The following is a 23204-nucleotide window of genomic DNA, read 5'->3' as shown; positions in this document are numbered from 1 at the left end:
ATCATTTTGGTCAGACTGTAGAAATTCATCCTATAGGATGAACAGGGTCCAATAGGCCCTTTGTACAGGTGAGGAAACAGACGGAGAGATCTAGGAATTCTAGTTTAAAATTAATTTGGGGGGCTCCTGGGTGGCTCAGTTGGTTAAGTGTCTCTCAATCTCGGCTCAGGTCATGATCTTGTGGTTCGTGGGTTCAAGCCCACGTCGGACTCTATGCTGATAGAGCAGAACCTGCTTGGGATTCTCTCTCTCTCTCTCTCTCTCTCTCTCAGCCCCTCTCCTACTTGTGCTTTCTCTCTCTCTCTCTTTCGCTCACTCTCTCTCTCAGAATGAATAAACTTTTTAAAAAATTTTAATAAAAATAAAATAAATTTGGGTCTTTAGCAACAAAATTCAGGCTGAACGAATACGAGAGTGGTATTTCCAGACTGGAAATACATAGAGAATTCCAGGGTTCTTAGTCAATTACATGTTTTGTGAGTTGAGTAAACTGAGCACCTCTGGTCTAACAGGCCTGAAGCGACTGCATGGTCAGAAGGTCCGGGGGGTGGGGGTGGCTGCCTGGAGCACAAGGCGCTTCTCACGGCGGCCAGCCTGATGCAGAATCTCGGGGCCAGTGGACCGTGTGGGTAGAAGGAACGTGGCCTGGGGGGTGGGATGCGGTGCAAGGAAAGAGGGGGAAGGATCAGAAGGAGAGCCTTATCTAGAGGTCTTAAAAACTGCCCTTGGCAATTACAGAATCCCACCAGGCACCTAGTAGAATGGCACAATCCGGAACAGTGAGGCACCAGACGCTGGGAGCATGCAGGGCAACGGCGATCGCGGCCATTCTGTGCTGGTGGGGGTGCGACACGTGACAGCTCAGTGGTTTCCCACAAACCCAAAGGTGCTCATCACGCAGTCCCGGAATCGCGCCGCTCCGCACCATGTTGGGTCACCGCCAATGCCTGTGGAGACACGATCCCTCCCGCAGCCTGAGACTCAGACAGCCTGGCCTCACAGAGAGTGGGACCAAGGCTGTGTCACTGCTGTCTGCAGAGCGGGGTCCTCACCTAAAACACAGGCCCGGCCAGCTGATTTCCACAGTCCCCTCTCCCTGTCGCCTCCAGGATCCCCAGCCCCCAGCCAGGCTGAGCAGGGGTGCACAGGTCTGCAGCCTGGAGCGGACCCCACCCAGGATCCCACCCGGGGGACGCGCACGCACATGCGGACCCCTCTGGGAGTTAAACTGGCTAAGAGGTGAACACCAGAAGTGGTCTAGGAGAAGGAAGATCTTTAAGGAGATATTCTAAGGAAATGCCTAGTATGAGGTTCCTCAAAAGATTAAAAATAGAACGACCCTACGACCCAGCAATTGCACTGCTAGGCATTTATCCACAGGATACAGGTGTGCTGTTTCAAAGGACACATGCACCCCCATGTTTCTAGCAGCACTATCGACAAGAGCCAAAGTATGGAAAGAGCCCAAATGGCCATCGATGGATGATGAATGGATAGAGAAGATGTGTGTACATACGATAGAATACTACTCAGCGATCAAGAAGAATGAAATGTTACCATTTGCCACAACGTGGATGGAACTAGAATGTATTACGCTAAGTGAAATCAGTCAGAGAAAGACAGATACATGATTTCACTTATATGGAATTTAAGAAACAAAAACAGATGAACACAGGAGAAGAGAAGGAAAAATAAAAGAAGATAAAAACAGAGAGGGAGGCAAGCCATAAGAGACCCTTAAATACAGAGAACAGCCTGAGGGTTGCTGCAGGGGATGGGGTTGGGGGATGGGCTAAACGGGTGACGAGCACTGAGGACACATGTTGGGATGAGCACTGGGTGTCATATGTAAGGGATGAATCTCTGGCTTCTACTCCTGAAACCAGTACTATGCTGTATGTTAACTAACTTGAATTTAAATAAATGTAAAAAGTGCCTAGAAAGGGTTTTCCACCACCACCACCCCCCCCACACACACACACATACACCCCACACACAAAATGGTGTTTGGAGATTAAGAAAAGGGGTAACGTAGCTGAATTTAAATTTCTTAAATGTTTGTTTATTTTCGAGAGACAGAGTGCGAGTTGGGGAGGGGCAGAGAGAGAGGGAGGCACAGAATTCGAAGCAGGTTCCAAACACAGAGCCTGACGCGGGGCTCGAACTCATGAACTATGAGGTCACGACCTGAGCCGAAGTCAGACGCTTAACCGACTGAGCCACCCAAGGGCCCCCAAAAAGCTGAACTGATAAAGAAAATCCACAGTGACACTCGCTCCCCCACTTCAGCCAGCCTCCTGCCCGCAGGGAGCGAGCCTGGCTCTGGAGCTGCCTCCTCCTTTGTCCCCAGAGACCCCTGCTCGGGGCGGGGCCCTCGGCCTGTGCTGGCCTCCATCACTGGCTGACTCACAGATGGAGAACTGCCCCCCTCCCCCAGCATGACCAGCCTCCCCCCCCCCCCCCGGGGCCCCAGGCCCACCCTCAGTTACTGCCTGTGCCAGGCAGCCCGGCTGAGTTTACCAGACCGTATAGTGGATGCAATTTTCAGTCAATGTGCTCCGTCACAAAGATATTTTTCACTAAGTGACAATATATTTCAGTCAAGGGGTGGTCACCGATTTAGTATATTAGTGCTATGGATCTAAATCAGTTGCTGCGTGTCTGGGCGAGGCGGTGATATGTCAGACTCAATAGGTCCTATATCTGGTTCAGCGGCTGATATATGGGAGTCAGCTTGATGAATCTGGTTTAGCAGGTGATCTATTTCCATTCCCAGCCAGTAATTATGTTTTAATGTGTGATATATCCTTTTCTGGATGAGGTGTATTAAATCCCCGATAACTGTGTATTTATTTCACCGCGTTATGTATGCACACAGCCATTAATATACATTTCGATGTTTAATGCATCCACTCTGCCAGGCCATATATCCTTGACTCTTTCTGAAGTTTGGAACTGAATGGCACCTCATAAAACGCCACTTCATTAAGAATCAACAGGAATAACCCAACCAGAAACATTTTTTATTGATGAAGGTTGAACAGAGAGATATCAAGTTCACTTCTCACTTCTCACGGGGGAACGAGACAATGAAATCTTTATTGGAAAATTCTGTGTGTCAGGAACGCACTCCATCTTGTCGGGGGCAGCGCGGCTGGGAAAATATACTGCCTGATGTGCGTAACCGCCGCAGGAAGGAGCCCTAACCAAACGCCATCTCAGCAGTTTCCGCGCCTTTGTGTCAAATGGCTTTGACGTTTTCATTCCTGGGTGGCTTCTTTCTGTCGGTACGCCTCACGCCCCAGCCCCTCTGGGAGGCCTGGAGCTCTCGTGGTGCTGGACGTCCAACATACACCCCCCGCCCATCACAGGCCGGGTCCCCAGAAGCCGATGCTGCAGGGGCATCTAGGCCAGGGGCACCTGCGAGGCACACACACCTGTGCAGGTGGGTACCAGAGCTCCACAGGGGCCGGGGCAGCCCCACAGGGGTCCCAGAACACCGCAGTGCTGGACAGCCATCAGACAGGGGGCCCACGGGCCAGGCCCCCACACCCTGGTGGTCGGAGGTGTGCCATCTAGGAAGAAAGTGAGCCTGTGCGGCCAGACAACTCTGCCCCCAAGACAAGTCCTGGGGGGCCTGCCAGCATCTGGGGCAGCTGGTCCCCTCCTTGAAGGGGGATGGGGTGGCCATCTCCATGCCCCCCTACAAAGTACACAGAACACACGCCATCTGTCCTTCTGAGGAGGCTCTCTCCAGGAAGTTCTCCAGCAGTCCCACTTCTTGGACCTTCATCGTCTATAAAGAATGCTACAAATACTCTCCTAGGGGGTAGGATTTAGGTCAAGGTCAAGCAGACTCGTGGTGGGTGAGGCAGGTTTAGGCACCCCTCCTCCCCTGCCTGAGCATTTTCCCACGATGCTATGTAGCTTTTTTTTAATGTTTATCTAGTTGTTTGTTTATTTATGTATTTATTTAAAGAGGGAGAGAGAGAGAGAGAACAGAAGAGGGGCAGAGGAAGAGAGAGAGAATCCCAAGCAGGCTCCACTCTGTCAGCACAGAGCCCAACACAGGGCTCGAGCCCACAAACTCTGAGATTATGAACTGAGCCGAAACCAAGAGTTAGATGCTTAACCAACTGAGGCGCCCAGGCGTCCCTATGTACTTTTAGAATTATAATCTATAAGAGCTGAGCAATGTCTCAACCATGCTAAATCAGATAAGCTAGATGTCGCTGGGATTACAATCAATTCCAAACCATCTCGACGAGGTTTATTTTGTGCTCACTCAAATTGCACTGTGGGTCTGCAGTCCATGCGGGCAGCTGGCCCCCCGATGGACGGCTCACTCAGGCGCAGTGTGCCCTCCCCTGCCCCGAGTGTGATGCCGGGGCCACTGCAGAGGGGCGAGAGCACGTGGAGAACCACACGGCGGCTTTTACCTGCTCCCCGAGTGACACGTGCCACTTCTGCTCCCAGACCAATGGCAGTCAGTCTCTGCCATGGGGCTGATAAACATTTTCCGTGTATCCAGGAAGGGAGGAAGCTCACAGGAAATACCGTGAGCCCTGACAGTAGGTAACGTATATTGGATTTACCGAAAGTGAATTGTTCACCCTCATGGCTGACCTTTCTTTTAAAAGCCAGACTTCTAAGAGTCAAAGTCCCCAGGCCCTGTAGGCGCTCTCAGTTACTTAAATCGTTGACCTCAAACACGGCTGGTCATCAGAGGCCCCGGGAGTGAAACACAGAAGGTAGTGGGTGGGGCATAGGAATCAGCATTTTGAAAGGTTCGGGTGATTCTGTTAACCAGCCAGGTTGGGGTTCGTGGCTTACGTCACAGGTTATTCTCAAGGCAATGGTGACTGATGCTCCTGATTTGCAATGATCTGTGACAGGGGTTCCCAAACTCAGGGCTTTGGGACCTTGCTGAGAACGTGGGAAATTATTACAAGGGACCCACAAATCTGTACTAACCAAGCACTGGTTGAACACCGAATAAATAGTACTGATTGTGCATACAATTTGGGCAAAATGTGATGCTATTATGATTTATAAAATACAGATGCACTATATACATTCCCAAAGGCTGTATATATTTCTGATTTTATGAGTCGTCTCAAGATAAACTGTATCAGTTAGAGTCCCAGGAGGAAACGAATAGCATACTCAAAGGGCATGATTGAAGAAGAGTTTAATGAAAAGACAATTAATTCAGGGAAATCAAAAGTGTAGGCTGGAGTTATTTCTTCACTAAATGTTTTGCGGATTTCAATGTGGCACCACCTGGGTCTATGCTGGAAAGGCTTAACATTAACGTTCACTCCTTTCATAGTAGAGATGTGTTGGTTTCTGTTTATCCCTTTTGTCAGTTTTGGTGAGTTATTCTGGGAACTCGTTTGTTTCGTGAATCTGTATTCAAGTGTGTTGGCGTTAAGTTTCTTTCACTGTTAAGTAGAACATCAGCTATACTTTGTACGTTCTCTTTATCAGGTTGTGGAAACCCTTCTATTAATAGTCACTGGAAGTTCTTGTCAGAAACAGGTGCTGGATGTTGTCAAATGCTCTTTCTGCATCTGTTGAGATCATCATATGGCTTTTTGTTTGTAATTTGTAAATATGATGGATTATGCCAAGTTTTGAATGTCAGATCAACCTCACGTTCCTGGGATAAATCCCTCGTGGCCACAATGAATTATATATTTATTTATATATTTATAAATATATATATTTCAAGTTGCTAAAATTTTGTTAAGAATATGTGCATCCATAGGGCACCTGGGCGACTCAGTCAGTTAAGCATCTGACTCTTGATCTCAGCTCAGGTCAGGATCTCACAGTTCGTGGGTTTGAGCCCCATGTCAAGCCCTGCGCTGACACCATGGAGCTTGCTGGGGATTCTCTCTCTCCCTCTCTCCCCCCCGCCCCGCTTTCTCTCTCTGCCCCTCCCCCATTCCTGCTCTCTATCCCTCTCTCTAAATAAATAAATAAATATTTGAAACCAAAAAAGAATATGTGTATCCAAGTTCTTGATACATATTGGCCTGTGGTTTTATTGTCTTGTATTGTCTTTCTAGTGCAGGTATCACTGCAACACTGGCCTTAGAGAATGAATTGGAAAGTATTCTCTCCTCTTCAGTTTTCTGGAAGTTTCTGTAAAACTGGAATTAGGTCTTCCTTAAATTTGGGTAGATTTTCACCAATACAGCTGTAGTTTTCTTTATGTGAAGGCTTTTAATTATACAAATCCATTTTTTTCATAGATGTAGGAACATGAAACACACCTGCTCCTTCCTGCATGGGCTCGACAGGCTGGCTTTCAAGGAATTTGTTCCTTTTATCTAAGTGGTAGAATTTTTTGGCATAAATTGTTCATAATATGCTCTTATCCCTTTAACGTGTGCCGAACCTGTTGGATTTTTGTCTCACTCCTGATGTCAGCATGCTGGACCTCACCTTGTCATTTCCCACCGGTCTTGCTAGCGACTTATCAGTGTGGTTGATCTTCCCTGAGAACCAACTTTTGGTGTCATCGGTTTTTTCTATTGTTTATCTACTATCCAGTTCATTGATTTCTGTTCTTATCTTGATTGTCCTCGTTCTTCTGCTTAATTCAAGTTTCATTTGCTCTTTGTTTGCTAGTTCGTGTGCGAGGGGAGACCACTGATGAAAATGTGACTCTTCCTTACACCGAAAACACTGCCCTGTTTTCTGCTTGCACAGGGTTCGTTCAGGTCACCACAACGTGTACCACAGCAGAACGAATAACCCCACCCTGCAGGGGAACGAAGTCTGCTTTAAGATCAAATGGAATAGGTCTGAACTCTACCCCACGCGGCCTCCACCTTAAATCTAGATTACCTCCAGATCCCCTTAAATGTGTGCTACAGGAAACCCTATGTTAGAATATGTTTGTCACAGAAAATCGTGCTTACTCTCTTCAAGTCGTGAACAATGTTTGCCACAGAAAACTGAATGCAGTTACCAACCCGTTATAATTAACGCAGTAACTCTGACCTGGCCATTCTCTTACGAGCAAAATTGCCTCTGAATACACTGAATAAATTGTCTTGCTACCTTGCAAAATATCTCAGACTACAGATCTAGATCTTTCTTCTGCCAACCAAATTTAACCTTAAAGTGGAAGTTTGAGCACTCGTTCCAGAACAGAATGGGAAATCTCATTCCTGACGGCATGTACCTCGCAAACAGGCACCCAGGAAAATGTCTCAATCAGATGGTGACATCAGTCCTCCGCTCCTTAGGTGGTTTTGATTCAGCTTCAGAATCCTCTGAGGTCCATGCGTGTGCACGGGCAGGGGGGCGCAATGCTTTGGCTGTGGTAGCACCCCTCCCCGCGTGCCCAGCACCCCTGCCAAGGCCCCCCTGTTCTCTTGCTGTCCAGGTTCTGCTGGAATTCTCCATGCTGCACCCGGGGGCTCCTATCATGCTGCTTGCCTGATGAGAAGACTGAAAATCTTCTTCCAGAAGCTTTGGTGCCAAGAAACCACAAAAGGCTTTCTTTTTGCCATGAAATTTGATGTTATCAAGAGCTACGGGCAATAGGAGATCGGGCAGGCTTTGCTAGCCCCGAGAGGGCAAGGGGCTCACAGGAGAGACAGACTTGCCCTCATCTGTGCTCTGTGGGCACGTTTGAGCTTCGAGAAGGCACAGCGCCACCTCCTTCTCCAACACCACCGTCTTGATGACGTCATCACCACGTGTTCGTGCTGTCACACGAACCTTCTCTCCTATTCCTCCTTCCTTTCTCTGGGCCTTTCCCCTTCACCCACCACCAGTCTTCAGCACCAGCGTCATACGTGTCTTTCCGGCAAAGCCCACAGACTATAAATCTAAAGGAAGCTGTACGTGTATTTCTCTACACCTTTCATTTTTAGGGAACATCTGAAACTGGAAGTCATCGAGCATTTCCAAAGAGCCAGGCACTGTTGGGCGTGCCAACTCATTTAATTCTCAAACAAGTAGATGCTATTATTACCTGACATGACAGGTGAAGAAACAGGCACAGAGGAGGTGAAGTAGCTTGCCAGAGACCTCTTGAGTAGTAAGAAAACCAGATCCTGGTCCTGTTCCAGAACCTGCACTCTTAGTCCCTACACTGTGGATTATATATTTTCAGTCATTTAGTATATGTGATTATTATACATAGTTGTTGAAAATACTATGTTAAGGACCACATTCTTACACTATACACAAAAATAAACTCAAAATGGACTAAAGACCTAAATGTGAGACAGGAAATCATAAAAATCCTTGAGGAGAGCACAGGCAGTAATTTCTCTGACATTGGCCGTAGCAACTTTTTCTAAATATGTCTCCGGAGGCAAGGGAAATAAAAGCAAAAATAAACTATTGGGACTACATCAAAATAAAAACTTTCTGCACAGTGAAGGAAACAACCAACAAAACTAAAGGACAGCCTATGGAATGGGAGAAGATATTTACAAATGACATATCTGATAAAGGGCTAGTATCCAAAATATCTAAAGAACTGATACAACTCAACACGGGGAAACAAATAATCCAATTAACAAATGGACAGAAGACATGAACAGACATTTCTCCAAAGAAGACATCCAGATGGCCAACAGACCCATGAAAAGATGCTCAACATCCCTGATCAGGGAAATACAAATCAAAACCACCATGACATATCACCTTACATCTGTCAGAATGGCTAAAATCAAAAACACAACCAACAACAGGTGTTGGCGAGGATGTGGACAAAAAGAAACTTTCTTGCACTGCTGGTGGGAATCCAAACCCGTGCTGCCACTGAAAAACAGTACGGAGGTTCCTCAAGAAGTTAAAAACGGAACTACACTATGATCTAGCAACCGCACTGTGAGCTATTTACCCAAAAAATATGAAAACATTCATTCAAAGGGGTGCAGGCACCCCTACGTTTATTGCAGCATTATTTGCAATAGCCAAGATGTGGAAGCCGCCCAAGCGTCCACCCACAGATGAATGGATGAGGAAGATGTGGGGTATACATACAATGGACTATTACTCAGCCATAAAAAACAATGAAATCTTGCCATTTGCAACACGGATGGAGCTAGAGAGTTTAATGCTGAGTGAAATAAGTCGTCAGAGAAAGACAAATACCATATGATTTCATATGTGGAATTTCAGAAACCAAACACATGAGCATAGGGAAGAAAAGAGAGAGGGAAAGAGGCAAACTAGAGAACGGAATCTTAACTATAGAGAACTTACCAGAAGGGAGGTGGGTGGGGGGATTAAGGATGCACTTGTGATGAGCACCAGGTGATGTGTGAAACTGTTGAATCACTATATTGTACACCTGAAACTAACACTACACTGTATGTTAACTAACTGGAATTTACATAAAAACTTGCTTCAAAAGAAAACTCTGTAACGGTAAAAAGATATAGAGGGACACATGGATGGCTGCCTCATCTGCCATGACCTTCCATGGGAAACTCTACTGTAATGTGTGGGTTTCCAGGAACACACCTGCCACGGGAAGCAGGAACTGTGTTTGTCCTACCACCAAGCTGCAGGACGGGACCAGCCAGAGGTCTCAACGACGTTGGAGTTCTTGTTACGGCGACAGGCCGTAGCAACACGGGTTGTCCGAACGGCCTCATGTCTGCTGGCACAGCACGTGGCCATGGAAATAGAGTAACCAAGGCAAAGTCGCGGTCGGGCTGATGTTCAAAGGTCACCTGCCCTGCGTGTCATCATGCCAGCCTCATAAGGTCAGTGCTGCTCACGGTGTGTCAGACGGGCTCAGCACCCGGCCAGCAACATCCTGACGTGAACAGGTGACGGAGGGTTTTGGAGAAAAAGCAACAGGAAGGAAAGGAATGGGAGCCAGGCCACGCTGGGGCTGGGGAGCCAGCGTGGGGCCCGCTGTGGACACGTCACAGTAGCTACGAGCAAAATAGGCCAGAAACTCACTCTTTAGGGCGCAACTGCTCCCCAAAGATGAGGGTACCCGTGAGCTATATTCTCAGGATGGAGGCCCACGCCTCCCGTGAACGGGATCTCCTGGCATACAGGCCCCTGAAGGCAGGTCCCAGACCCCGTGTGAGACACACTGATGTGCCCCGCAGCCTATTCCGAGCTGAGGGAGCACCGGCCATGCCCTGCCCTTCCGCACCGATTCCAGGGGCTTGGGAAACCCTTGCCCTTCCTTACCACGCTGCCACAGTCCCCTCGATTGTCCTGCCATCCCTTGATCAGTTCACAGGCTTTCAGAGACCCACCAAGAGGGTGGGCGCGGCTCTCCCAGGGTCTCCCTGCCATCCCGGGGAGGGGGGGGGAGGGGGGCGGGGAGGGACACACCTGGGCTTTGCATCGACCTCCTCTGAGCACCTGCTCTCCCCTCCCCCAGCCTGCACCTGTAGCCTCACTCAGCTGCCTAGGACTAACCCCCAGCCACCAGGAGTCACTCACACCTTCTCCAATCCCTGCCCCCACGTTCAGATCCCCTGCTCCCCACCCCCCCCCCAACCTCTACTCCCACAGTCACACTGTCCCTCTCTATCACTCCCCAAGATGAGTGAACCCAGATATCTAGAGTCACAGAGCCTGGTGGCCATTTTTAGGGATGTAAATAACAAACACAGGAAAGGGAACAGCGGAGAGGACTTTAGGGCAGCCTCTGAAGCTACCTTCTGAGATGCCACCCAATGACACGGTGTCTACACCAGGTGGCTGTAGCCAGTCACAGGATTATCCTTCATTTTATTTCAACACACTTCACCGTTGGAGAGGGAAAATACAGTCTGATGAGAATCTCTGCTCTGGGAAACTTAGTTCTCAGAATCTCTTCAGAGATTCCCAACAGAAAACTCTAGAAGCATGTATTCTACGAGGGAGCTGCCAAGTTGTCTTGTTTGAGAGCTGGCCAAGAAGATGCATGGTCTGGTCAGAAACTCAGACACCAGGAGCTTCTCTGATGGTGCAGAGGGTCCCCAGAGTCCCGGGGCAGCGGCAGGGAGTCTGGAGGGGAGAGCCAAGAACACAGCTGATTTAGTCCCGTGCGTGGCTCGGGGCTCTCCAGGGGCACCCAGGCTGGTTCTTACAGACCCAGTCCTAAATAAATCATCCTGAAAAACAGCTTGAAACCGTGGCCCTACACCAGAAAATGTGGACGGGTAATTCAATTTTTAAAAACAGCGTAGAAAACACTGCCAGATGGTTTCCAAAATGACGACAGAAAATTTGCAAACATATTCTTTTTTTTAAAGTTGATTTATTTATTTTGAGAGAGGGGGAGGTGGGGTAGAGAGAGAGGGAAAGAGAATCCCAGGCAGGCTCTACAGTGTCAGCACAGAGCCTGATTTGGGGCTCAAACTCACAAACCATGAGATCATGGCCTGAGCTGAAGTTGGACGCTTAACCGACGGAGCCACCCAGGTGCCCTGCAAACATATTCCTAAAGTCAGGTGGTCCCCTCCCTCTGGCACCAGCAGCCCAGCCCCCTGTGGAGAAGTCGCCCAGAACAGTGCCAGTCCAGCAGCCCCGACCCTGGCGCCCTACAGGAGATGCGCTGGGGCTGGCTTGCACCCGGGGAGCGTTGTTACGATTGCAAATTTCTGGAATGTTTTACTTTTTGCCACCAGAAGGGATACCATTAACTTGGGCACGACCGAGAAGGTTTTTTTTTTTTTTATTGAGGAAAGCACACAAAAGAGTGGCCCGAATCGTGCTGAAGGACCAGGAACAGAGTCGCTGAGCACAGGGCCTCCAGCTCCAAGAGAAACCGAGGTCCAAAGAAAGGCCGTTCTTGTGAGGGAAGCTGCAGGCAAGTGTGCGTCCGTGGACACAGGGGCACCCCAGAGTGCGGACGGAGGGGCGCCCGGGAGTGCTGGCTCAGGGTCTTTTTGCCAAACATTGGGCTTCACTGCACCAACCTGGTTACATTAATGAAATACCACACCTCACCTACAGGGTCTTAGGAAGCATTGTGCACCTGTCGCGAAGTACAGAGAGAGCCATAGATATAACCATAGACACATATGCACACACACACACAGGGGAAAAGGAAAAAGGACAACGCCCCCTTGGCAGTTGTTATGGTTTGACCTGCGTCGTCCCCAAAATGCCGGAGGCCTAACCCCACTACCTCGCAATGTGATCTCACCAGCTCTGCAGAACTAATTGCGTTAAAACAGAGTCAGTAGGGTGGCCCTGACTGGTGTCCTTACAAAGGGGGAAAAGTTGGACACAGAGATAGACGTGCATGTAGGGCATGACGACGTGCATTCACGGGAAGGTGAAATGGCCATCTAGAGGTCATGGAGAGAGGCCTCGTGAGGAACCAGGCTGGCCGGCACCTTGATCTCAGACTTCCGCCTGCAGAACCACGAGCCAGTAAACCTCTGCCGTGCAAACCACCCAGTCTGTGGCAGATTTGTGTGGCAACCCTAGCAAATTAATACACTGGCATATAGTAGGTCCCCAATAAAATCTGAAGATTTGGGGCACCTGGGTGGTTCAGTCGGTCAGGCGGCCGACTACAGCTCAGGTCATGATCTCGCGTCCGTGACTTCGAGTCCCGCATCGGGCTCTGCGCGGACAGCTCGGAGCCTGGAGCCTGCTTCCAATCCTGTGCCTCCCTCTCTCTCTGCCCCTTTCCTGCCTGGTCTCTGTCTCTCTCTCTCTCTCTCTCTCTCTCAAAAATAATAAACATTTAAAAAAAATTTTTTTAATAAAATAAAATCTGAAGATTAAATATACATAACAGAAGCTCCTTTGAAAACCCCCAAAATGAACAGAAGCCCGCAGACTTCTCTGTCATCCTTTTTTCTTCCTCCAGGAACAAGTGAGACTAACAGAGTGACCAGTGTTCCTAACCGAGGCGCACCAAAAGTCAACCATATTCCTGTAGGGCGGGCCCAACGTCGTCCAAGGAGAAGTACCGCACACCCGCTTATCTCCCGATCACTGTCTCGGAAACCACGCGTGTTCTTTCTGACAATGCACAGTTACAAGAACGGAAAGGCCTGCCGCTGAACTTCTCCGGGATGGACAATCTCTGCCCTGAGACTGGGCAGGCTGTATTCTGAATAAGCAAACGGGAGTCGTCACCGGTTCTCACTAAAGTCTTCCACTGCCTGAAATAACACAGAAATGGAGGGGACCGCCATGTGCTGTTGCCCGGAGGTGGCTGGGCTTCTGTCTGCCCACAGCCTGCGACAAAGCCTATTTCTGCTCCACGTGTTTCTGCGTGCACCCTCCCGGTCGCCCTAGGTCCCCGTCTGGATGCAGGGCCGAGAGGCAGAAGGAGCCAGAAGTTGTGAGCACTGCCCATGACAGCGCAGAGGGGGCACTCCAACCCCCTTAGCCGGTTTCCGCACCTGGGGTGTCTTACAATTTTTGTTCTTGTGATTAAGAGAAGTCAAAGTCAGGGGAGGAGCCAAGATGGCGGAACAGCACGGGAGCTTTTTTGTGTCTCGCGACCGTGAAATGCAGCCCGATCAACACTGCACCATCCCGCACACCTAGAACGCTGATCTGAGGATTAACACGACAATCCGCACAACCCGAACCACAGAATTCAGCAGGTACATGGCAGGGAGAGGTGAACGGGGGACAGAAAGCGGCGGAGGGCCGGGAGCCGTTTTTGCAGGTGGAGAGAGGATGGAGAGGCGGGGGGCTGAACCCGGGAAAAGCAGCCCCCCAAAAGCAGCTGGAGAGAAAGAGGAAAAGTGGAAACAGCCGCAGGGACCGAACTGAAAAGGGAGAAAGGACAGGGTTTAAATGCCATCAAGACTCTATAAACAGGGGAGCGGCTCGGTACCTGGCGGGGCTCTGGCGGGAGGGGCGGATCCTCGGGAGCAGAGTCAAGTCCGGTGGGTCTTCGGGCCCCACGGGAGAGGCGGTTCCCCTGCCGGGAGGACATCTGGCAGAGGCGGCCCCCCACGGGCAAAGGTGCCAGCAGCCCCCGGAGAACGGCCACGCTCGCCGGTGCTGGGACGGGGTCGTTGGGGGAGAAGCCCGGGGCCAGGTGCGCGTTGCGCTTTGCCACCATCCCTGAAACGCTGCTGCTGCCGCACGACCACCTGAACTTTTTCTGGGGCGGGCTGGCACCCGGCCGCAGGCCCCGGGCGTCGGCAGCAGCACGGTCCCGCGACCGCTCCGGGGGGCGGCGGGCACCGGCCTCGGCTCCGTGAGACCCTCCGCAGAGGATGTGAGCGGGTCAGAGCTCAGTCCCTCAGAAGTGAGGGGTCGGGAACCACAGCCGCGTCGGAGATGAAACTCAGGAGGGAGGCGCCGCCTGGGGCTCGGTCGCGGGCACTGTAAAAGCCGGGAGCGGACGGAAGCCGGAGACGAAGGACGGGTGCGCGACTGCTGGTCCGGGAGACCAGAATTCCCATAGCAGAGACCGGGCGGCTGGGTGACGCCATTTTTACCGCTCCCGCGCATGCGCATACGCACCTACGGGCGCCGCAATAGTCTACCGCAGTAGGCTAGCAGCGCCATCTAGTGGAAAACGGAGCCATTCCACTAAGCCCCGCCCAGCTGGGCCAACCTCCCTCTTCAGGAACACAAGTCTCTGCGCTGGCTTAGTTTACAGACTGTAAAGCTCGTGCTCTTCCGCAGCACATATACAAACTGTAAAGCTCTTCACACTTTGACTTCTAGGGGAAAACGAGGTAATTTCTATCATATTTCAGATTGTTCGCTGCTCCATCTATTCAATTTTCTTTTTTTTCTTTTCTTTTTTTCTCTTTTTTGTTTCTTTTTCTTGAATACAGAAAGAGAAAAAAATTATTTTTATTTTCAATTTTTATTAAAAATATTTTTAGTTTTTTTCTACTATATTTTTTACATTTGTGTCAACTTTTCAAATTCTATTTTACTTCCATTATTTCATTTTATTCTATTTCAGTGCATTCATTTTTTCAAATTTTCAAATGATTTTTTTTCCTTTTTTTCCCTTTCCCCTTTTTTCTCTAATCCATCAAGCCCCTTTCAACACCCAGACCAAAACACACCTAGATCTAGCATCATTTATTTTATTTTTTTGTGTGTATGTTTGTTGTTTTTCATTTTTTAATTTTAATTTTTTAAATTTTTTTTACCTCATTAATTCCTTTTCTCCCTTCAAAATGATGAAACAAAGGAATTCAGCCCAAAAGAAAGAGCAGGAAGAAACGACAGCCAGGGACTTAACTAACACAGATACAAACAAGATGTCTGAACCAGAATTTAGAATCACAATAATAAGAATACTAGCTGGAGCCGAAAATAGATTAGAATCCCTTTCTGTGGAGATAAAAGAAGTAAAAGCTAGTCAGGATGAAATTAAAAATGCTGTCACTGAGCTGCAATCTTCAATGGATGCCACGGTGGCAAGGATGGGTGAGGCACAGCAGAGAATCAGTGATATAGAGGACAAACCTATGGAGAATAATGAAGCAGAAGAAAAGAGGGAGACCAAGGCAAAAGAGCACAATTTAGGAATTAGAGAAATCAGTGGCTCATTAAAAAGGGAAAAAAAATCAGAATCACAGGGGTCCCAGAAGATAGAGAGAAAAAGGGGTAGAAGGGTTATGTGAGCAAATCATAGCAGAAAACTTTCCTAACCTGGGGAAAGACACAGACATCAAAATCCAGGAAGCACAGAGGACTCCCATTCAATTCAACAAAAACCAACCATCAACAAGACATACCATAGTCAAATTCACAAAATACTCAGGCAAGGAAAGAATTGTGAAAGCAGCAAAGGGAAAAAAGTCCTTAACCTACAAGGCAAGACAGATCATGTTTGCAGCCGATCTATCCACAGAAACTTGGCAGGCCAGAAAGGCGGGGCAGGATATATTCAATGGGTGGAATCAGAAAAATATGCAGCCAAGAATTCTTTATCCAGCAAGGCTGTCATTCATAATAGAAGGAGAGATTAAAAGTTTCCCAGACAAACAAAAATTAAAGGAGGTTGTGACCACTAAACCAGCCCTGCAAAAAATTTTAAGGGGGACTCTCTGAGGGGAGAAAAGATTAAATAAATAAATAAATAAATAAATAAATAAATAAAACCAAAAGCAACAAAGACAACAAAGGAACAGAGAACACCACCAGAAGCTCCAACTCTACAAGCAACATAATGGCAATAAATTCATATCTTTCAGTACTCACTCTAAACATCAGTGGACTAAATGTTCCAATCAAAAGACATAGGGTAACAGAATGGATACAAAAACAAGATCCAACCATATGCTGTTTACAAGAGATCCACTTTAGACCTAAAGGCACCTTCAGATTGAAAGTAAGGGGATGGAGAACCATCTATCATGCTAACGGTCAACAAAAGAAAGCCGGAGTAGCCATACTTATATCAGACAATCTAGACTTTAAAATAAAGACTGTATCAAGAGATGCAGAAGGGCATTATATCATAGGGGTCTATCCACCAAGAAGACCTAACAATTGTAAACATTTATGCACCAAATGTGAGAGCACCCAAATACATAAATCAATTAATCACAAACATAAACTCATCAATAGTAATACCATAATAGTAGGAAACTTCAACATCCCACTCACAGCAATGGACAGATCATCTAATCAAAAAATCAACAAGGAAACAATGGCTTTGAATGACACACTGGACCAGATGGACTTAACAGATATATTCAGAACATTTCATCCTAAAGCAGCAGAATATACATTCTTCTCCAGTGTGCATGGAACGTTGTCCAGAATAGACCATATACTGGGACACAAATCAGCCCTAAGTAAGTACAAAAAAATCGAGATCATACCGTGCATATATTCAGACCACAACACTATGAAACTCGAAATCAACCACGAGAAAATATTTGGAAAGGTAACAAATGGAGACTGAAGAACATCCTACTAAAGAATGAATGGGCTAACCAAGAAGTTAAAGAGGAAATTAAAAAGTATGTGAAAGCCAATGAAAATGATAACACCACAACCCAAAACCTCTGGAACGCAGCAAAGGCGGTTATAAGAGGAAAGTATATAGCAATCCAGGCCTTCCTAAAGAAGGAAGAAAGATCTCACATACACAACCTAACCTAACACCTTAAGGAGCTGGAAAAAGAACAGCAAATAAAACCCAAAAGCAGCAGAAGACGGGAAATAATAACGATTAGAGCAGAAATTAATGCTATCAAAACCAAAAAAAAAAAAAAAAAAAAAAAAAAAAACAACAACAACAGAAAACAAAACAAAACAGTAGAACAGATCAATGAAACCAGAAGCTGGTTCTTTGAAAGAATTAACAAAATTGATAAACCACTAGCCAGTTTAATCAAGAAGAAAAAGGAAAGGACCCAAATAAATAAAATCAAGAATGAAAGAGGAGAGATCACAACCAACACAGCAGAAATTAAAACAATAATAAGAGACTATTATGAGCAATTATACACCAATAAAATGGGCAATCTGGAAGAAATGGATAAATTCCTAGAGACATATACACTACCAAAACTGAAACGGGAAGAAATAGAAAATTTAAACAGACCCATAATCAGTAAAGAAATCGAATTAGTAATCAAAAATCTCCCCAAAACAAGAGTCCAGGGCCAGATGGCTTTCAACACCTATTCTCTTGAAGCTGTTCCAAAAAATATAAATGAAAGGAAAACTTCCAAATTCTTTCTATGAAGCCAGCATTACCTTGATTCCAAAACCAGACAAAGACCCCACTAAAAAGGAGAACTACAGACCAATTTCCCTGATGGACATGGATGCAAAAGTCCTCAACAAGATATTAGCCAACCGGATCCAACAATACATTTAAAAAAATTCACCATGACCAAGTGGGATTTATACCTGGGATGCAGGGCTGGTTCAATATCTGCAAAACAATCAATGTGATTCATCACATCAATAAAAGAAAGAACAGGAACCATATCGTCTTCTCAATAGCTGCAGAGAAAGCATTTGACAAAATACAGCATCCTTTCTTGATAAAAACCCTCAAGAAAGTAGGGATAGAAGATCATACTTCAAGATCATAAAAGCCATATATGAAAGTCCCAACACTAATATCATCCTCAATGGGGAAAAACTGACAGCTTTCCCCCTAAGGTCAGGAACAAGACAGGGATGGCCACTCTCGCCACTGTTTTTCAACATAGTATTGGAAGTCTTAGCCTCAGCAATCAGACAACACAAAGAAATAAAAGGCATCCAAATCAGCTAGGAGGAGGTCAAACATTCACTCTTTGCAGATGACATGATACTTTATATGGAAAACCCAAAAGATTCCACCAAAAAAACCTGCTAGAACTGATATATGAAGTCAGCAAAGTTGCAGGATATAAGATCAATGCACAGAAATCAGTTGCATTCCTATACACCAACAATGAAGCAACAGAGAAATCAAGGAATTGATCCCATGTACAATTGCACCAAAAACCATAAAATACCTAGGAATAAATCTAACCAAAGAGATGAAAAATCTACACACTGAAAACTATAGAAAGCTTATGAAAGAAACTGAAAAAGACACACAAAAAAATGGAAAAAGATTCTATGCTCCTGGATAGGAAGAACAAATATTGTTAAAATGTTAATATTACCCAAAGCGATCTACATATTCAGTGCAATCCCTATCAAAACAACACCAGCATTCTTCATAGAGCTAGAACAAACAATCCTAAAATTTCTATGGAACCAGAAAGGACCCCAAATAAAAAAAGCAATCTTGAAAAAGAAAACCAAAGCAGGAAGCATCACAATCCCGGACTTCAAGCTGTATTACAAAGCTGTAATCACCAAGACAGTATGGTACTGGCACAAAAACAGACACTCAGCTCGATGGAACAGAACAGAGAACCCAGAAATGGACCCACAAACATATGGCCAACTCATCTTTGACAAAGCAGGAAAGAATATCCAGTGGAATAAAGACAGTCTCTTCAGCAAGTAGTGCTGGGAAAACTAGACAGTGACATGCAGAAGAATGAACCTGGACCACTTTCTTACACCATTCACAAAAATAAACTCAAAATGGATGAAAGACCCAAATTTAAGATAGGAAGCCATCAGAATCCTCAAGCAGAAAGCAGGCAAAAACCTCTCTGATGTTGGCCACAGCAACTTCTTACTCAACACATCTCTGGAGGCAAGGGAAACTAAAGCAAAAATGAGCTATTGGGACCTCATCAAAATAAAAAGCTTCTGCACAGCGAAGGAAACAATAAGCAAAACTAAAAGGCAACCAACAGAATGGGAGAAGATATTTGCAAATGACATATCAGATAAGGGGTTAGTATCCAAAAATCTATAAAGAACTTATCAAACTCAACACCCAAAAACCAAATAATCCAGTGAGGAAATGGGCGAAAGACATGAATAGACACTTCTCCAAGGAAGACATCCAGGCGGCCAACCGACACATGAAAAAATGCTCCACATCACTCACCATCATGGAAACACAAATTAAAACCACAATGAGATACCACCTCACACCTCAGAATGGCTAACATTAATAGCTCAGGAAACAACAGATGGCAGTGAGGATGCGGAGAGGGAGGATCTCTTTTGTGCCGCTGGTGGGAATGCAAACTGGTGCAGCCACTCTGGAAAACAGTATGGAGGTTCCTCAAAAAAGTAAAAATAGAACGACCCTACGACCCAGCAATTGCACTACTAGGCATTTATCCACAGGATACAGGTGTGCTGTTTCGAAGGGACACAGGCACCCCCATGTTTCTAGCAGCACTATCGACAAGAGCCAAAGTATGGAAAGAGCCCAAATGGCCATCGATGGATGAATGGATAAAGAAGACGTGAGATATATATACAATGGAGTATCACTCGGCAATGAAAAAGAATGAAATCTTGCCATTTGCAACCATGTGGATGGAACTAGAGAGTATTATGCTAAATGAAATTAGAGAAAGACAAACATCATATGACTTCACTCATATAAGGACTTTTAAAACACAGGACATATGAACACAAGGAAAGAGAAGCAAAAATAATATAACAACAGGGAGGGAACAAAACATAAGAGACTTTTAAATATGGAGAACAAACAGAGGGTTAGTGGAGGGGTTGTGGGAGGGGGGATGGGCTAAAGGGGTAAGGAATCTCCTCCCCAAATCATTGTTGCACTATGTGCCAACTAACTTGGATGTAAATTTAAAAAATAAATAAAAATTTAAAAAAAAAAAAAAAAAGTCAAAGTCTGATCTGGTCCAGAGAGCAGAGACAGCCCCGGGGGATTTACAAACCTGCCCGCAAGTACCGAGCGGAGTTGTGGGACACACCACGGGGGCTGGTGGCATTAAGGGAGAGAAATCCCCTCAAAGGAGATGGGATCCCGGTTGTATCATAAAGGGGAGGCATTTGACTCGACAGAGGGAAAGACGTGGGACGCCCAGCTGGTGGATAGCTTGTCTCCCATGCTCCCCGTTCATGCACTGTGCTCACGATAATGGTCTTTCTTACGGAAGAATATGCTCGTGGCCTCCGCTGGCTACAGGGTAAAATCTCAACACCTCCACATGCCGGGCCCGGTCTCCTCACTCCCTCCCTCGTGCCGAGTCACTGCCAGTCTCTGGCTACAGGGCTCACTTCCCTTTGCACAATCTCTGTGACCTTGCCTGTTCATAAGAGTCCATCTGGGAAACTCCTACGTCCTTAAAAGTCCCTAAAGCTTCAAGTCAATGTGACCCCCTCCCAGTGATCCTTCCAAGGCCAAGGAGGTTCCTCCCTCCGCCCTCCTCTCTGGAGTGCACACCTGTGCACCAGGGGCCACGCGGCCCTCACCTGACCTCAAGTCTGTCTCTTTGTGACATCATAAGCTGCCTTGTCAGGAGAGCTCTGGGGAAGCCGACTCAGATGGTGATTAGCACACAGGGGTTTCTGGGGATGCACAGGTGGGGAAGGGCAGGGAGGGGAGGAAGGCATGAAGCCAAAGGAGAAGTTGGGCTGGGGTGCAATCTGAACAGAGGCCTCGGCTGACCCTGGGTGAGGGTCCGAGGCAGGGACAAGGCATTGGAGGAGGAGCAAGGGTGAGACAGGAGGTCCAGGAAGTGGGGGTGGCCTTTTGGGGGGGGTGCTCTCTGCAGCACAGGCATCCCTGTGGGGGCTTCAGCCTAGGGTTGACTGTCACTGGGGGCGATGCAGGTGGCACAACCCTGAGGGCATGTCCCGACACCCACCCATCACTCGTCACGATAGCAATAAAGAATGGCACCTAACAAATTTTCATCGCCTTGAATGAAATATCCTACTATTAAAGGATCTCCTCATCTCCCATTATCTTTAGGAAAACAGAACGTTCCTCTGCCACACTGGGTGTCCCCGGGGGCTGGCGATGACTTCTGCAGACCTCTAATCTCCAAACGCCGAGCTGCCCACAGCACCCCCCCGCTTTGGAGCCTGCGGGCAGCGAACAGTCAAATCTATTCCGACCTCCAAGGGTAAGACTGCGCCACCCAGGGGCACAAATCAGGCATTACCGCATCTATTTCAAAAGCCACAGCTCCGTGCCTAAAATGCGTGCATGACATACGAGTCCCAAGAACATCTCCCGGCAAGTTTGCTGGGTTTCGTGTTTCGAACCTGGTGCAGATTGCATGTTCTTCCAAACAGCTGCGGTTCGAGCTGCTGGTCAATCTCAGCCTCGCGTGAAGGCAAAGCGACAGAGACGGGGTGGGATCCGGGAGCAATACCTCGTCGTGGGCACCCTGCAGAGCGTAAGCGTGCAGACACGGAGGCTGCAAAGCAATGAATGCCTCTGTGAGGTAAGGGGCTGGGCCCGGCAGCTGGGGGAGTCCCGCCATCGTCAGCATTCGACGGTCTGTCTGCTGTGCCACCTGCCACGCTTGGCTTCCGGCACGCTGTGCCTGTCACGTGGCCCGGAGGCAGTCCCCTTGGAGTCCCCAGATGCTGGCTCTCCCACCTCTGTTCTTGTGTGACACAGAGGTGTGGCTATGCGCGGGGGAGCCCAGGGCTGTGGGGAGAAATCAGAAATGCGGCCAAGAGGGAGCGGGTCCAGGAAGAGCCACGGTTCGACCCTCGCCAGGCCATCCTACACCGGTCGGACTCTTCCTCCGGGGTTTGGAAAAACCGAGCAGCCACAAGAGGCTCCCAGGTGTCCCATCTGCCGCCTTTCCTCCCGGGGGGGAATCTCAGGAAGGTCTGGTGGCCGCAGCCGTGACCTCCATCACCACGCGCCCGCGAGTGTGAACGGTCACAGCTGTGGCCCCCGCACACACCAGGCTTCACCGCAGCATCCCCTCCCCGTCCCCATCCCAACACTCACCAACAACCAGGAGGCGTTGGGGGAGTGTTTAAAAACCATGATCACCCATTAAAGCCTGTAAGGCACAGAAGACCTTCACGCGACCCTTGTCATCACAAACCAACACGTTCTCAGGGTTCCGGGCGTCATCAGTGAATAAGATGCTGCTTAAGTGACATTTCTAGATGACCCGGTCAGGCCCGCCTGGTCATCGACCGACGCCTTATGGTAGCCACGTTAACCTAAAAAGCTTTCCCAAATTTACGCTGTGTCTTCACGCCTTCTTCGGCCGGGAGCCGCGACCGCGCTCCTGCCCATCCCTGGGAACCATCCCTGTGCATACGGACCGCGGTGCTGAGCTGGCTTCCTCCTCTGTATTGGCAAGGTCATGGCCACAGCTGGAAGGCAGCCCTCTCGTCCCTTCCCATGTGTGGCCTCCCGTGTGCTAAGAGGCCAGGGCCGGGCAGTTTGTGCCTGAGACGCGCCGGCCCTCCTGGGTTCCGGGCCCACTTCCCAGGTGCGCCCCACACCGCTGGGGCTTCGGGTACCGGAGCAGCAGGGAGGAGCAGGGGCCCCGGACCCAGCCTCTGCACTTGCCTCTGGGTTCTTGTTTCCAGGGAGCTAGAGGGTCTTACAGGCACACGCGCTCTGAAGGCAGACAGTTTGCCCTGCCACCTAAATCCTGCTCGGTTCTTTACCGCCCCAAGCGGTAACGAGACTTTCAAGCACACGGAACTCCTGATTTCAACTCAGAGCCGACCTCAACTGGGCGTGGGTGCCACGCCAACCGGCGGTAACTGCTCTGCACACGCAGCCAAGCAGGCGGGCGGCGGTGCGGGGCGCCCTCTGGTGTCCTCCTCTGGGATAGCCGGCCCGCAAATCCCTTCAAGGGCCAGCCCCACCGTGAGCCCTGATGGGGCCAGGAAACGCGTACCATGACAGGTGCGGCTCCCCTCCCTGGAATCTAAGG

The 23204-nt window shown here is 48.2% G+C and overlaps 1 long non-coding RNA gene across 2 annotated transcripts; it reads left to right on the top strand.

Moving 5' to 3' along the window:
• The first annotated feature begins 20872 nt into the window (after positions 1–20872).
• LOC132679705 (uncharacterized) lies at positions 20873–22498 on the top strand. 2 transcript variants are annotated; one of them, XR_014137355.1, is made up of 4 exons: positions 20873–20999; positions 21257–21410; positions 21583–21734; positions 22016–22498. It is a non-coding gene; the product is annotated as an uncharacterized LOC132679705 (long non-coding RNA). The 2 variants fall into 2 exon arrangements; XR_014137354.1 differs by having other exon boundaries at positions 21583–22498.
• Positions 22499–23204: the final 706 nt, after the last annotated feature.

Source organism: Panthera onca, chromosome A2, assembly GCF_046562875.1.
Source record: "Panthera onca isolate mPanOnc1 chromosome A2, mPanOnc1 haplotype 2, whole genome shotgun sequence".
NCBI classification, from domain to species: Eukaryota; Metazoa; Chordata; class Mammalia; order Carnivora; family Felidae; genus Panthera; species Panthera onca.
This window is presented reverse-complemented; position numbering and strand designations above follow the sequence as displayed.